The sequence below is a fragment of the Macaca fascicularis genome, chromosome 2 (assembly GCF_037993035.2).
Source record: "Macaca fascicularis isolate 582-1 chromosome 2, T2T-MFA8v1.1".
Classification (NCBI taxonomy): domain Eukaryota; kingdom Metazoa; phylum Chordata; class Mammalia; order Primates; family Cercopithecidae; genus Macaca; species Macaca fascicularis.
Window position 1 is genome coordinate 90,039,267 of NC_088376.1, and position 14,988 is coordinate 90,054,254.

The following is a 14,988-nucleotide window of genomic DNA, read 5'->3' on the forward strand; positions in this document are numbered from 1 at the left end:
CTACTAGTTATTTGGCAAATTACAATATGGTAACTGTGCTGATATATAAAATGACTGAATTCAAGATGAATGCTGTATAATGTCTGCTGACCACAGTCTCAACAAATACCTCAATGACATATGCCTTTGAGTAGATACTTTAATTGTAGTATTCTTTTCCTAACATGGGAGACAGAAACAGAAACACAGGAAATAGGAAAACATGTTTCTGAGTCATATCTTAGTATGACTACATTATGTTTTAAATTTGTAGGCTAGGTCAAGAACACTAAATTGTAGAACCAATTCCTACAGCAATTGGTCATATAAAGTAATAAGACATTTCTCCAAAGGATTCAAAGCAGTTTTCACACTGAATGTAACTAAACCCTTTTGAGATACGTAGAAAATGATTATAAACATTTTCATTATGTAAATAAAAAGATGAAACACACGGTGTTCATACAGTAAGAATTCCAAATTAAGATGAAGGCATGAGTCTAAATCAACCAAAAATGTAATATTCATATTACTTTTTTTTTTTTTTTTGAGATAGAATCTCACTCTGTCACCCAGGCTAGAGGGCAGTGGTGTGATCTTGGCTCACTGCAACCTTTGCTTCCCGGGTTCAAGTGATTCTCCTGCCTCAGCCTCCCAAGAAGCTGGAATTACAGGCACCCGCCACCATACTCAGCTCTTTTTTTTTTTTTTTTTTTTTTTTGGATTTTTAGTAGAGGTGGGGTTTCACTATGTTGGCCAGGCTAGTTTCGAATTCCTGACCTCAAGTGATCCACCCACCTCGGTCTCCCAAAGTGCTAGGATTACAGGAGTGAGCCACCATGCCTGGCCTCATATTACATTTTGAATATTTTATATAAGCAACAGAAAAAAAAGTTGCCTAGATTAAACCAAAAGATAACATGAATAGGGAGGAGAAGGAGGAAACATAGAAGGGCAGCTGATGAATCAGACTCAAAAGACAGTTTTGAGGATCCAACAACTGGGAGCTAACTGTCTGCGTTATCTGTTTACCATCACATGACTTATTTATTTATTTATTTATTTTCAAAGTGTCAGGAGAAAATTGGATTGCTTTTGATACAGGCAAGTTCTTGACTTCATCCTGGAAAGAATTCAAGAGCTGGCTGCTGGTAAAAGAAAACAGCTTTATTGAGGCAGTTGCAGGGTTAGAGCACTGTGACTGCTCCTGCTTAAGGAACAGGCTATTCAGAATTAGCTAGAAAATGGGTGATAACTTTTGGGCATTGCAATGACAATGGTAAACTGTCATGGTGCTGATAGGCATGTCTTATGGAGCTGTGCTTTCAGGGTCTCTTCGCAGTTCTGGGGAGTCTACAGTCTTATCCGGAGTCTAGTCCCACCTACTGAGTCTAGTCTCACTTTAGTTTGGATCAAGCATTTGCCATTTGGCTAGAAAAACTTCATTAGTAGTTCTGTCAATCCAGTATGTATTCTGAGCAAACTATATATATATAAATAATATATTATATATACATATATTATATATACATATATAAAAACATATATAAATATACATAATCTTTAAACCAAAAGATTAGGAAAAAAACCAAAATATTAATAAGGTAATTAATATGACAGTAATTATTTTTTCTTATGTTTTTCTGTTTTCCAAGTTTTGTATATTAAGAGTTGTTCTGTGTTCAGAAAAGTAGCATTTATTTAAAAATAATGGTTCATGAAACACAGCAAAGATAATTTACTTCAAGGGGAGTTGAGTTTATTATCTTATTTTCCTTAAACTCACCTACTGATCATATCCCACGGATGTGGAGACCAATACTATGAATATTCTTCTGTCTGAAAATTGGTACTACACAAAATGCCTCACCTATACATGTTTTTCTCTTTCTTTTCATATGTTCCCAGGCTGCTCTTTTTCCTTTCGTTGAAAATGGGATGTTTTATTTTGTACCAGCATGTTAACCTTTCCTTTTACGTTTTCCCTACTAAGTTTAGATACATTAAAGCACAGCTTTTTTTCATCTTTCAAGTGTATCTTTTGTTAATATCAATTGATTACTAAAACATTTTGTTGAAAATAATTTTATTTTTAATTAACTGTGGGTCACCTTTAAAACAGTAATATAATAATTTCCATTTTAACTTTTGAGTTGATAATTTATGCTACATTTGCTTTTTCCATTAAACACGGAACAGAGCAGTCAACTCAAAAACAAATTCCAAAAGAATTTGACAGGATATAAAAATGGTTTTTGAAGTTTATTGGAAAGGAATCTCTTAAGCTAGGATCACAGCCTTAGGTGATTGTGAGGAAGATGGCTAGCCCAGAAGGAGCCCAGCCAGGGCAGTAATGAAAGGGTTGTTTTTCTATCTTTTGAAGGACTGGAGTGGAAGAATGAAAAATATTTACCAGAGACAAATAATTGGGGTAGATCTACCTGGAACATATTTAGAATCTACTTTTTATCTTTCAGGCCTATGGAGTTTGCTCAAAGTTGTGGAGTAGTAATAGCTATCACTTAAAACATTTTTGAAATTATATTATAGTTCTTATGCATTTGTAATCATAATTCTAAAATGATAATTTTTAAATGTTAAGTTTTTTCATATTAGTCAAGTATTATGTTGGTACGGTAGAAACACCACAGGTCAGAAGTACAAACGATTTTATAATTTCCTCCTTCTGCCATATTCTGGTTTGATGACCTTGGATTTTTTACTTAATGTAAGTACAATTTCCTCTACTGAAGAAAAAGATTTAGGACCAGCTGCTGCCATTCATAACTGATAGGGTCATTATGTTGATTATCATTATGTGAATTCAATGAAATATATTTTTGAAATGCTTGAAAAAACTATAAACTTTCATAGAAATGTAAGGTGGTAATACTGTTGCCATTATTATTATCATCATAAGTGTAAAATGAGAGACTTGAGTTTCTAAATCATTTTTAACTTCTGAACTATTGATATGTATCATTTTTAACAAACATTTCAAAACAGCAGTAATGTAAGCATCAATAATAGTTTCTTGATCAATGAAAAAGAATATTATGTAAATCCCATGAGTTTTGATTTGTGTACATTATTTTGAAAAATTGATTTAAAAGCTGTCTTTGAAAATGGATGACATTTACAGCAGCTTCCTATGAATTCTTCATGATTTTAGTACTCTTGAAAGTGACAGATTGACAGCACCAGTTACTGTTTAGCTCTAGGAAAAGGCATCAGCAATTAAAACTTCTAAAGGTCTTGGTGAAGTGCCACCTCACAACACAAAAGGATGGTGGTTTGGTCTCCACAGGCTGTTTAATTCTGCAGGGACTCCCAGAAAGGGCCTCATTTGCACTAGTGGTTTTCATGTCACAATCCATTAAGAGTTCAAATGGAGTCTGCTGATTTGCCTTATGGGCTGTGGAACAATACTGTAGAGCAAGAGAAAGCAGAAACAAGACCTGGAATGGGAAGGCTTATATCAAGTCAGGTTGGATGGGTGGGGATCAGCCACGTGACCTCTACGAGAGACTAGTATACAGACCGGAGAGGTGGCACACTTTTTCTATAAGTTCCAACTGGTAAGTATTTTCAACTTTGTAGGTAACATACAGCTTCTGTCTCATATTATGGTGGGGGAGGGGGGAGTGGTTGTGTGTGTGTGTGTGTGTTTTACAACCCTTTAAAAATCTAAAACTTATTTTTAATGAGGGGGCCCTAAAAAATCATGTCATGGATTGAATTTGGCCCACTGGCTTAGTTTGTGGACCCCTGTTATATACAAACAAAGACATTTGTCCATGTCAGTCATGACAGTGACTCTCAGAATATGCTCTACCTTACTCCAGCTTCTTCAAACTTTCTCAAAGTTTTGCTCATAGTTCCATACAATTTAATAATTAGAACTTTATACCTCTGGCTTTCTAAATTTCCCTTTCTAAAAATGAACATTACATACCAGCGAAAAAATTAAAACCTAACTGTGATTGTTAATATTAACTGTTAACTTGATCGGATTGAAGGATTCAAAGTATTGTTCCTGGGTGTGTCTGTGAGGGTGTTGCCAAAGGAGATTAACATTTGAGTCAGTGGACTGGGAGAGGCGGACCCACCCCCAATCGGGGTAGGTGCCATCTAATCAGCTGCCAGGGAGGCTAGAATAAAGCAGGCAGAAGTAAGTAGAATGGGCAGACTTGCTGAGTCTTCCAGCCTTTGTGTTTCTTCCATGCTGGATGCTTCCTGCCCTCGAACATCAGACTCCAAGTTCTTCAGCTTTTGGACCCTTGGACTTACACCAGTGGTTTGCCAGGGGCTCTCAGACCTTTGGCCACAGACTGAAGGCTGCACTGTTGGCTTTCTTGCTTCTGAGGTTTTGGGACTCAGACTGATCCACCACTGGCCTCCATGCCCCTCAACTTGCATGGCCTATGTGGGACTTTACCATGTGATTGTGTGAGTCAGTTCTCCCTAATAAACTCCCTTTCATATATACACATATCCTTTTATTTCTGTCCCTCTAGAGAACTCTGACTAATACACTAATGTTTGCCGGTTATCTAAATGTATCCATTCTATTCTTTTTATTCCTCATTCTATCCCTGTCCTGTGTCTCAGGTGAGGCATAAAAGCCAAACAAATCCATGCCTGTAATCCCAGCACTTTGGGAGGCCAAGGCAGATGGATTGTTTGAGTACAGGAATTCGAGAACAGTCTGTGCAACGTGATAAAACCCCGTCTCTACAAAAAATACAAAAGAATTAGCCGGGTGTGATGGTGCATCCCTGTGGTCCTAGCTATTCCGTAGTCTAAAGTGGGAGGATCATCTGGCCCCAAGTAGCGGAGGTTGTAGTGAGCCAGCCGAGATGGCACCACTGGCCTCCATCCTGGACAACAGAGTGAGATCCTATCTCAAAAAAAAAAAAAAAAAAAGTAAAAGCAAAACAAGTCACATGCAACTGTAAATATTCCAGGCACTCCTCCAGAACCCTTTCCCTTTGCTCTCCACTGGAGCCTGGAGTGTGTTTCCTTTCCGTAAGTCCTAAATCCTGAAACATTGCTTTCCATACCTGAAGCTCCTTTGTCTCTCATGTTTTGGCTTTTGGCCCTTGTGCCTTGGGCTGTCCTCCTGTGACTTATTTGACTTCCCTGGATTTCACATGCCCTAAAGTTTTAAATGAGACCCAAATTATAGAATCCATTTTACTGAGAAACATGAGAATGAAATGAGATAATCCAAGTCTAGCACATGGTTATTGAAAATCAGTATTTATCAATAGAGCGAGCAGTAAAGGGAAAGAACTTCTGGGTTCTAAACGTATGACAAAAGAGTGGTAGAGAAGTTGGGGGGTTTTCTACATTTTTTCCTCCTTTCTTGGGGTACGAGACCAGAGGAAGACAGAAAAATGATTATTTTCATAATTATTCAGAGAGTGAATCCAACCTCTAGCTCTATTATTCATATTAGTCACAACAAGTTCTATACAAAGCATAGAAATGTTTGCTTTGTTATCTAAGGAGTATAAATTCGGACTTTTAAAGCAGTTGGGGAACAGTAACGGCACTGTACTTCTGTTTAAAAGGTTTTGTTCTTTCTCAGACTGTCATAAAGACTTTTTCTTCTTTACCCAGCCCAAACTCCTTAGAATGGCACAAAAACAACCTCAACACCTATTCCTTGCCACTTTCCTGTCCTACTCTTCTTTCCACATGGACCCTGTAGTCTCCTAATGGCTACTGTCACTCTATGATCCTTTACGCCTCTTGCACGTTCTCATTTTCACGTGCATTTTCTCTTGCACATTCTCATCTTCACGTGAAATGCTTTTCTTTATTAGGTAATGATGTTTATCAGCAATGCTGTGAAGCCTCACCTACCATCCCTTCTGAATCCAGACTGACTTGGATTTTCTTCCCTCTATGTTCAAACAAACCTTTTGTGCAAATCTATAGGAACATTTTATTCACTATTCTGAAATTATCTAAGCATATTTGTCTCTCCTTCTAGATTGATGGCATGTCCTGGACAGGAGTCTTGTTTTATGCATCAGAAATCTCTGGCATCCAGTAGGGTGTCTGTTGAACTCAGTAGTCTGTTGAATAGACTAATGAGCTCTTCATGAATTGTTTAGAATTTTCTGGCAATGATTTTGCAATTTTTGTTAACCTCATGTCTAACTATAGATGCGAATTCATGTGAGTTCTGGGATTCTATGTCTCTAATCATGTTTATAATGCTCTTTCTGGTCAGAGCAGTAGACTCTTTGTATTGAGTATTCTGATAGAAACATCACAACTTAAAAGATCTGGATTTATAGAATTCTGATGTGCTAACACCGTTAATCTATTTAGAAAACATTTGTTGTGAATCAAATATGTGGTAGAGCTAGAGACAAAATAACATGTTTTTTTGCCCCCAGGAAGCTCTCAGGGGAGAGAAAGAGGCAGACAAAAGTCAAAAATCCAGTGTGATAAAAGCCATCATGCCTGCAAGCACAGGTGCTATGGTAACAAATTGAAAGGACATATAAGCCAAATTAAATAAACAAATCATGGGAAGATATTGTCCCTTCTTCTGACATGACACATAAAGTTAGCTGCTTTTCTGTGGTTCCAGAAAATCATGGGAAAACCTTCCAAGAGAAGTCATCAAACAGGGGTTCTCTAGCTGACTTTCTCCCTTTTCCACTAGAAAGGTGACAAGAGATCACTCCTTCAAAAATCTTTGGACAGGATCCTGTTGCTCACTCCTCAGTGGTCCTTCATGAAAAATGTGGTCAATTAGTTCTTTAATGTGTACAGGCAATCTTATAACAATTCAGGAAAACTTGGAAAATAAGCTGTATGCAAAGTGTCTATAAGATGTACCCAGAGGTCTAGGTTTTACAATCATTGTTAACTTCCCTTTTTATTTTCCACTACTGCTTATTCAAGGGCTATTATTTTCAGCTATTGTAGTCTTTAGCAAAACAAAATGTATTCTTTACTTGTTGGTTAGAGATGCTTCTCTTAAAGCCAACAGACCCAAATGTCATTGGCAGCATTTTGGGTTCCGCTTGTGAAACCACCCTCTACTTGGCTTTGCCCTGTCTGGGTAAGTGTCGGCTCTCTGAACAGATTCCTCCAGATGACTTGATTTCAAAGGTTTTCTTCCACTCATCTACCTTTATCTGTGATGCAGGACTATATTTTCTCCTAATCTAAAAAGTTCTTCTGAATCTCTATTTGTCATTCTCTCTCTCTCTCTCTCTTTTTTTTTTTTTTTCTAGTAGATCCAAGCTCCTTCATTCATAGCTTATCCTTCAGGGCCTTTTGTTTCCATGAAAAGCTACAATGTGTATTATTTTCAGATTTAGAATGATGCTTCTACATCTTTATTAGTAAGGAATTTTTCTACCCTCACTTGATGACTCTGAATCTTAGGTCCAGGCCCCATAAACTCCTTTTGAATAATCTACTTAAACATGACTATCCTTCTTATCTCTTCTGACATCTATATGTATATAACCATTAGTGCAACTGTTACTTTGTTTTATTAGGTTATATCAAGCCTAGGTGATTGGGAGTTAGGGACATTTGCTCATTAGGTGGATATAAGCATTCTTCTAGATGTAACCCTTAAAGTGGCAGACATGGCCAGGCGCAGTGGCTCATGCCTGTAATCCCAGCACTTTGGGAGGCCAAGGTGGGTGGATCACAAGGTCAGGAGACTGAGACCATCCTGGCTAACATGGTGAAACCCTGTCTCTACTAAAAATACAAAAAAAAAAAAAAAAAAAAAGTTAGCCAGGTGTGGTGGTGGGCACCTGTAGTCCCAGCTACTTGGGAGGCTGAGGCAGGAGAATCGCATGAACCCGAGAGGCACAGCTTGCAGTTAGCTGAGATTGTGCCACTGCACTCCAGCCTGGGCAACAGAGTGAGACTCTGTCTCAAAAAAAAAAAAAAAAAAATGTGGCAGACATAACCTAAATAACCCCCAATATGCATGCTTTTATATAATCCCTCCCATAAGTGCAGGAAAAACTTGTGACTCTCATCTACTTGATGAAATATGACAAAGGTGAAAGGACAGTCACTCCCAGAGTTGTGTTACAATATATACAACTCCATCTTAATAGACTGGAGGGATCCTCTTCCTGGCTTAGAAGAATTAAGCTGAGGTGTTGTGGAAGAGCCTGTGAGAGGGTCATGTGGTGAGAAACTGTGGGCAGCCTTAGAAGTTGAGAGTGGCTTCCAGCTGACCACCAGCTAGGAAAGGGGAACATCAGTACTACACCCACAAGGAACTGAATACTTGTGGTGTAGGTAGGAACCACATGAGCTAGGAAGAGGACCCCAAACTTCTGAAAGGAACAAAGCCCGTCTGACACATTGCCAACAGCCTTGTGAGACCCCAAACAGAGGACCCAGTTAAGCCATGTGTGATTCCTGGCCCATGGGAACTGAGAGATAATATATCTATGTTGTTTTAAGTCTTTAAGTTGGTGGTAATTTGCTATGCAAGATAGAAACTAGTACATTTAATTGGCTTTGCACAACTCAGCCTCACACCCATTTGAGCCTATCTGACAACCTAATACATAATTCCCAAAATGTCCTGTCAAAATCATGCTGATAACTTTGAAACAGCACACTTCCTATGTACCTTGTTAGGTAATACATGCAATAGAAGATGAAGTGAACGTCCTGATATATATATATATATATATATATATATATATATATATATAGCTTACAGTCATAAAGTGAAGATGTATCCAAAAACAGCAACAAAAGAAAATTGATTCTATGGTACATGTTAAAGTCATCCAGAATGCCAGAAAAGGAAAGGATTCGAGGATTTTACAGAGCAGAACACCAACTCCAAAACTCTCCATCCCCAATACCAACAATAAGGAGAAAATGAGATATATAATATGTGCTCTTTAAGAATTTATAAGATTATAAGATCAGTATAATACCTAACCATACTGAGCTATTATGAATACATGGAAATTAGATAATATGTGAAAATCCCTAGCATAGTAACTGGCATAGTATATGTATAATCAAAATAAGCTGAATGAGATGAAGCCCTAATTTATATTTATAATGTTACTACCCTCTGCAAGTACCAGAAGGCTGCCCAAACAACCTCTCCAATATCTGGCCCTTGGAGACTAATGAATCACAAAGAGAATTACATAATGTAATGGTATCTTGGTAGCTGTCTCACGTCTTTCATCCCAAAAAGCTGGTCATAGATACTCTCCAAGCCCTCTATGGCTCCCTGCAACTTGCAGTAATACACAAAATTGAATACCCTCATAGTGAATGGCAACTCCTCAGCAAGCTCACATTTTCTCCTTTCTGTTGGAGGAAATGTGGGCTTACTGAGAAGCAGCCATTCAACATGAAGAGGGTTTCTCATGATTCCAGCCAGTATTTGGAAGCACAGGAGGCAAGCATAATGATCCAGAGCAATTCTAGATTATTAAGGGGAATGGACCCTCAAGAGCCACTCTCTTTTTTCTCCACTCATTTGAAAAGCCGAGTAAACTTGTGTTGCAGAGTACTTCCAAAAGAGAAGTCCTTCCTGCAAGAGATATTAATTTGTGATCAATAAAGCTAAAGGGCCTCTTACAGAATGCCTAATTGGGATTCAATAGGTAAATCTATGTGCCACTTTCATTTCCTGTCAGTAAATAGTGTAGTAAAGCCACCACGTGCTACACCCTATGCAAAGAAAATGTTCCATTTCTCATCCTTTTTTCTTTACTTGGTGAATGGTCTCTTTAAAGTCTCAATTTAAATGCCTCCAATGTCTGAGAAATCTTTTCTGACTCCTCAAGGCAATAATTACCTTATTTACTTTCATACAATACCCTGCTTATATCTCATCTTGTATTTCACTTATCACTGAATGTTTATCCTAATATTATAAAGTCCTTTGTGATAGAGACAACATGAGTGATATAGATTTTATATTTATGTCCTAACCTATGACCTGACTCATTATAGAAATTCAACATCTGTTTGGCCAACAAACAAAATAATCTATACAAAATGTATCCAAATACAGGAAGAATTCCCCAAATGTCAGAGATTTAGTCAGCATCACAGAAGTGGTGAACCTCAAAGATAATTAGTTTGCTTTCAAAACTTAGCATTGACCAGCAATCCTCTTACCCCAACCACCAGCTGTCATAGAAAAAAACCTAGTACATTTCATAATAAAATAGTTCTTTTGAGGCATGTTTATTATATAATGGAATCTCTACAAATATGATGGTTTAGAATTGTGTTCTCATAAAATAAATAGGACAAGAAATAAAGAACTGCAGTATTTCAACAACCCAAGTTAATGGCCCAGACTCCTTTTATTACTACACATACAGAGAATCATCACTGTGAGTGCTGTGGAAAGAGAACCTCAGGAGATCTGATGCCAAAACAGGTCAGCTGGCCAATGTTTCAGCTTCGATGTTTTGCAGTACCTTTAACTAGTTCAGAGAGGGTCTAATAATACCAGTTATTTAGCACTCAGTGTGTCCAAAAGCTCTTTACAACACTAAATAATCCATCATCTCCAAACTCCCTGCGAGAGCGGTAAGAATTATCATTCAGCCTTTACAGATGGAATATTTGAAATGTAAAATAGCATATACAAGGCCAGACAGGAACTCAGCACCATGATTAAATAAAAATTCTGAGTTCCCAACATCCAAGCCTTGGCAAAGGAATTTGTCACATTGCCTTTTTATATATAGAGCATGGAAACCCAGGGGGGATGCATAAGAAAGAACTCTGAATTTTAAAGCAATATGGAAATATTTAATTCAGGCTGAAGTTAATAGGTAATCAGCTCAATTCCTCCCCCTCTTGCCTGTGAGTAGCTAGCTGTCAGACTGGCAATTTAGGTGACTTGGAAAAACCTACACAGGCTGAATACTGACAGAGGTGGGAACAAGAAAAATTAAGGGACAACGAGGACTTTCATGCTGTCATCTATGCCTTCAGGGAACTTAAAAAAGAAGCATTAGTGCTAGCAAGGCATGCACCTGCTTTGGGTTATTCTCTACACAGAATAGAGTTTCATGACCCATGGCAGAATTTTATAACCAATTTAAGGAAGTTGTTCATCCAGAGAGGTCTTCTTTGCTCTGGGCTCCTTGATTCACATTTCTTGTAGCATGTGCTTACATCACCCTGGCTGGATTTAATGACCAATCAATGAAAAACTAGGTGTGTCCCACAAATCAGCACTAGGCAAGGATTTGCATCTTGCCTGCTTCACAGAAGTCAAAGTTAAGTTTATAAATTCATTGTATAGGAATCTGAGTCTTGACAGCCAAGACAGAGTATAACCCCAGGAAGTAATTTATCTCCCCACCGACATGCTGCTGTAGCTTTAATAACTGATAACGGAGTTGTGGGATAAGCAGGGCGTTGGTCATAAATGGAAGGTTCTAGTCTGGTGTTCCTCATTTAGGTGCTTTTTGACCTTTGGTGGCTTCTGATGTCATGAAATGAGATGCAGTCACTACCTGCTAAGGGGCAGATTGAAGAGGGGTGAGAGGACGTCTCAGTGACTATCTGCTCAGGTGATTTGCAACATCAGAAGCCAGAAACTGGACTTTCCCAGGAATCTCTCTCTCACCTGCCTGTTTGCTTGATACACCATTACAGTTGCTCCACTACAGTTGCTCGAGAAGAAATGGCTGAAATGGAGCTGTTGCCTCTAGCTGACCAGAAATGGAATGCTCGTGTGACCATCTGACCTTTTCTGACAGATAAGACATGGTAATAAAAATAAGAATATGCTTCTCATGTCTGAGTGTGATATAATTTGCATAGCATTTTCAGACATTTCTGAAGGAGATCCTCCCTATAACCCTGGGAGGGAATTGTAATTCGGATGAGGTTTTTTTTTTCCGTTTTTGTTTTTTTTTTAGATGACAGAACTTAAGCCCATTGTGCTTCTGTGATTTTCCCATATTAACACAGGTATTAAATGGTTGAGTCATTTCCAAGCATTTTTGCACAATTAGTTATTTGTCCTGTCCTTGTCTCCCTGTCCCCAAACCAAAGCAACTTATGTTTATTCAAATGAGGTAGAGATCTAGATGACCTTCCGGGACCCTTCGAATGACAGGTATCAGTCACCATATTAATAGCAATATATCTCTCAGAACTAGCCCAAGGATTTAGTAGATTTCCAAATTACTTTGGAAGGAGCAATAATTATAGTCTTTTAGTGGGAACCAGAGAATCACACTCCAAGAAGATTACAAATGGTCATAACTTATGTGTTTATTTCAGTCTCTTGTGCCAAGAGCTAGGAGCTTACAATCCAATAGGGAAGACAGATGCTAAATGAAGAAGTGCACAATGCCTTCATTCCTACAGCGCTATTTAATGGATGACAATACTCCCCTGGATACCAGCTAATATATGTCAAACTTCTTATCAATAAACAAATCACAGGTTGTTAAAAGAAAATTGTGGCAGAAAATAAAGCCAGTTTTGTAGACCATGATTTTTACTATTTGTGGAGTTGATAGGAAAAAAAAAAAAAAAAAAGGAGAGTCTGTAAACTACAGAAAAAAAATACAGCTGAAAAAGAAACCCAGTGGTCTTCTTGCTAGTCGCCCCTTAAAGAAGTAGAGATTTTTCCAGACCCTTCCGTCACTCTGGGCAGGTGACTGATTTATAACTCAGGTGTGCATTTGCCTGCTTAAATCCACCACAGTTCTAAACAGCTTGCCATGCTCTATATATAGAGATGACTTCACCCTCTGTTGGAATGCAGCAGCTGTTCAGCAGTGCACACTGATATGCTACAGAGACTTAGGCCATATCTAATTGAACACTTCAATACTGCAGAGATAGGTGCCTTGGAAATATTTAGATAAAATACCTTTGGCCAGATGGAAGCTGGCCAGGATACCAGCATAAAATCTTCATCTCACAGGACTGCTAGTGAGTCTTGGCGGGGGGGCTCCATGGAGGGAGGTGGCATCAAGAGAGATGCCAGTCTGTCCTATCCACTCCCTGCGCTATAAACATGACACAAAGAATAGCAGGAAATAGGAGAAATCAGAATTTTGCTACTTCCTCCTCCTCCCCTTGGCAGACCAAACAGAGCCTACCCTCTGTGAAAACAATCTGAATGTTAATGGTGCCTCCATGTCAGGAAGCTTCCCAGTCCTAAGATTCCCCCACAAGACCGTCCCCTCCCCTAGAGGCCAGATTTCCAGCCCTGGAAATTGGTTGGCAGGTATAGAATCACTGGTACTTTTTAAACATTTATTTGCCTAGGATTCATTGCTAATCTTGCTGGGAGAAGCAACCAACTATCATAGTTAACTGGGAACTGGCCAGAAAGCACTTCTGGCTTTGCTACCCATGGTCCACATGACTCCAGCAAGCCTGTGTTGTGCTGGATCTCACTTCTCCCATCTGTAAACTTTAGAGATTGGCAGATTTAACTTCAATTTGTCTTCCAGCTCTAAAAGAACCTGTGTGTATCTTTCACAACACAACTCCCTCCTCCATTCTTTTCTCTTAGAAGATAAGGAAAAGAAAAAAAAAAAAAAACATTAGCAGATGATAATGAAAACATCTTGCATTTGCATGTAATCTATTGTTTAGATTAATATATCCACCTTTAAGCCAAAGTAAGTGCTATTATTTTCATTTAGAAGAATCAACAGAAGCACAGAGAAAATGAGTGGTTTGCCCAAATCAAGCAATTAGAAAGTACATTTGAACTGGGTCTCTGTCTTGTCAATGATGAAGGGATCATTAATACACTAATGCAGTTGCCTCTCTGGATGTGTCATTTATACGGACTCGGGAAAAATATCGAGGTTAGGAATAATAAGTGTCTAGCTTTGGGTCTGATCTGTGCTTGGATTTAGGGGTTTGGAAGTAAAAGGCACAGTGTGGCCCTCCAGGTTCACAGGGTAGTAGGGGCACTGGCCTAGTTAACCAATGCTGCCTGCCATACAATGTGGTAAAACATTGAATATGGCATCAAACTTACATTTGTAGCTTTAGAGAGTTGAAGCCAGGGGAGGCTTTGCAGAAATGTGTATGTGCTACCCAGGCAGAAAAGGATAGTGGAGCAGGGAGTAGACAGTGAAGAAAGTGCTGGGTGGGGGGGTTCTACAAACAAATACTGTGTGAGCGACTGGAGTTTAGAATGTGTGTAATAAATAATGGGCCTTTCACATAGCAAGATACACAACAATCGAATATTTGAACATCCAGGTGGAAAAGTTTATTGGCGGCTGGATATGAGAGTCTGATGCTCAGGGTTGAGGATGAGGTATAAATACAAAAGCCATTGAGCCTCAATTTTTGATTGTATTTTTCTCTCTCCATTTCAAATATTTTCGTTTCTCTGAAGTGACTGAAAACACAGCAGTGCAAATGACAACCATTTCTGGACAGAGTCACTAGGGTGTCTGCAGTTTGAAGAAAGCAAGCCTTGGGAAACGTTGTACCTTTGAGCCAGGAGTTTGTCTATGTGCAATTATTGCTTAGAGGACATAAGTCTAAGTTCAACAATTGTGATCTAGAGGAAGGAGGATGGGGAAGAGAGGAAGAGACAAGGAAAACTAAGTTAAGGTGGAGCAAAACCCACCTAGTGAGTGCTCAGGAAGTTTTACAGAAACGCAGAAGTGAGTGTAATCGTTTGTGCCCAGTCAGTAGCACCCAATAAGTTTCACAGAAGCTCAGAGGAAACTCAGGGGTCAGGTGTTGCTGTTCCATTGTTTTTAAATGAAGTGGTTGCTCAAGATACTTCTAGAAATTTATTTTTAAAGCTTAACACTAACAGAAAACATTTCAAAACGCGGTAAAAATTACAATTACTTTTTTAAATATAGGAGAAAACCTTTCAAAGTAGAGAAAATATTACGGTTGACCATTCCACTGCTCTAAACCAAAAACGAAGTTATAAGGCTTCTCAGTAACTTGTTTCACATTCCACACATCACCCAGTAAACTATTATCCAAAGAAACAGGAGA